Raw genomic sequence first — 2,500 nt, forward strand, 5'->3', positions numbered from 1 at the left:
CAATCAGGATGCGACACAGACGTCAGACAAGCAAAGAGACTCGCCTGCCACGCGGGCATGATTACCATGACCATTACCATCTATCAGGGATGGCAACTGAATTAAGAATCAATGTCAGAAACCTGCCACCGGATTTCAGATAATGTTTTGATGCAGACTGGTCATGATGCCTCTGATTCATTCAATTAATTAATTAATTAAAATTAATTAAACCACTACCTGTGAGAGGTAAGGTACACCATTGCACTAAACATTGATAGAATAGTTAGTAATGGAGTTAGTAGTGAATAACTAACAATGCTTGTGGGGATTTTTTTGGTTTTGGACATCTTTCAGATAAATAAACATGCAAACTGACCCGGGAACATCATGGCTGTTCCTGGCAAATGAACATAACAGGGGGGTTAAGATGACTATACTTCCAAAGTTCTCAGCTATGACTGAACCTCTCGCTCCTTTGTTCCCTGAGAAACTCGGTTGGGTGTGGAATTGATCAAACATCAAGAAGACCACATCAATTAAAAAAAAATTAAAAAGTGATATCTTGGCAGAAAAAGGCCCGGTTAGCTCAGTCGGGAGAGCATGAGACTCTTAATCTCAGGGTCGTGGGTTCGAGCCCCACGTTGGGCGGTTCAGCTCTTTTGGTGATACATCTTAAAGATTTCTTTCCTGTGGAAAATTCTGCAACATGCGGAAAACATTTCATTCGAAGTACACAAAAACAAATCCCATTCTTGTAGGACCACAAATGGTAGAGCGCTCACTTCGCATGTGAGATGAAGTGGAATCGATGCCTGCATTCTCCAAATGGTATATTATGCCTTTTTCTTGCCAAAAAAGCATTCTCAATCTCCCACATCGTACCGGATGCTTGGATTAATTGCATTCTAATGATGTTTCCTAAAAACACAGGTGGTGTCAAAACTGGTGCATTAGTACAGTCCGATGAGGATGGGATTCGAACCCATGCGTGCAGAACACAATGGATTAGCAGTCCATCACCTTAACCTCTCGGTCACCTCATCTCCTTTGTGGACATGGTCTTGTTGACTCAAAATGACACATCTTAATTAGTGTTTTGGTGTTGCAGAAATTGTGGCAGCCTTCCTGTGCAGCGGGGGATTTAACTCAAAGGCTAGAGTTCTTGCTCTACATGCAAGAAATAGCGGGTTTGATACCCGTATTGTCGAAATGATATGTTATGGCTTTTTTTGCCAACAAAAGCGTTCTTGATCTCCGACATCGTACCTTATACTTTGATTCATTGCATGCTAATAATGTTTACTAAAAATACATGTGTGGTCAAAACTAGTGTATTTTTACGTCACCACACTTGGACAAGTGGACAGACAATCTTGTCTTTTCAGACAATACAATTACAATAGCAACACACACCTGCCATGACCCTGAATCGGCCGGGGTTGCTGCGGCCACAACACTGAGTAGGAACCACTATACAATTACAGCTGTGAGCTATGCTTTTCTGGGCAAGAACCATAAACTCAGACTTGGAGGTGCAGATTGCTCATTCCAGCTGGTTCTTTTTCGTCTGCGAGCAAAGCTTGAATTTCATGTGGGTGTTGTCCTGGCGGGAGAAACATTTTAGCTTGTGTCGGCATGGCTACCGTGACAAAAGCCCATTTTCCTTTCCAGTAAATGTGCATCAGCTGAACACTTTGCAGACCTAATGCTGTGAACATTTGCGCGAACTCAAGGTTGGGTCCTACATCCTGTTTGTGTCTGATTGTAACATGATATGCATCAGGATTCTGTATGTCACCTCCCAACTGCACTTGTCTGGTCTTAATATGTCATTGGCTGTGTTGTCGTGATCGATGTTGATGAAATCAAGAGAACAAAGTCACCCCTTTACAAACTATTTGCCAACTCACGATGTAAACAGCAATTGTGCTGAAAACTGGGATTGAACCAGGGACCTTTAGAGATTCAATCCAACGCTCTCCCAACTGAGCAATTTCAGCTGCAAAGGGGGTTCTCTGCTTTTTCAGTCTGGGCTAAAAGTGGGGGTAGGGTGAAGCTGTGTCTGTGCCACGTAATATGTTGCTGTGTACCTGGTCCAGTGTGTTCTCATCTTGGGTTGGAATGTCCCCATGCTGGTAAAGGGTGGGGAATACAGTCCGTTGATGAGGATAAGCGGTACAGTGGAGTTCACTGGTTGAAGTCGCCAGGTACCATAAAAATGGCAATGGGCCACGAGGGTGTTCTGAATTCCCCTTTGGCCAAATTGGCTAAATGGCCGTACAAAAATGCACCATACTTGGAGCCTGTGGTCAATGTCAACAGTTGGGCTAATTCAGTTCCGTTGAGACGGTGATTATGTACCAAGTCAGTTATGTCAGTCAGGATTTGGTCAAGGTTGTTGTGTGGTTTTGGCATGGATAAGGCTATGTATCTAAATTTAGGAGGAGTCCATGGTCTGTAAACATACTGAGGTATTCCCACTGCTGTTGCGGAACTTGCGGGACCTTGCAAATTTCCC

The 2,500-nt window shown here is 43.5% G+C and overlaps 1 non-coding gene across 1 annotated transcript; it reads right to left on the reverse strand.

Moving 5' to 3' along the window:
• Positions 1–943: 943 nt before the first annotated feature.
• Positions 944–1,025, reverse strand: trnas-gcu (transfer RNA serine (anticodon GCU)). Its single transcript has one exon. It is a non-coding gene; the product is annotated as a tRNA-Ser (tRNA).
• Between the last annotated feature and the right edge of the window lie 1,475 nt (positions 1,026–2,500).

The sequence above is a fragment of the Doryrhamphus excisus genome, chromosome 2 (genome assembly GCF_030265055.1).
Source record: "Doryrhamphus excisus isolate RoL2022-K1 chromosome 2, RoL_Dexc_1.0, whole genome shotgun sequence".
Lineage (NCBI taxonomy): Eukaryota > Metazoa > Chordata > Actinopteri > Syngnathiformes > Syngnathidae > Doryrhamphus > Doryrhamphus excisus.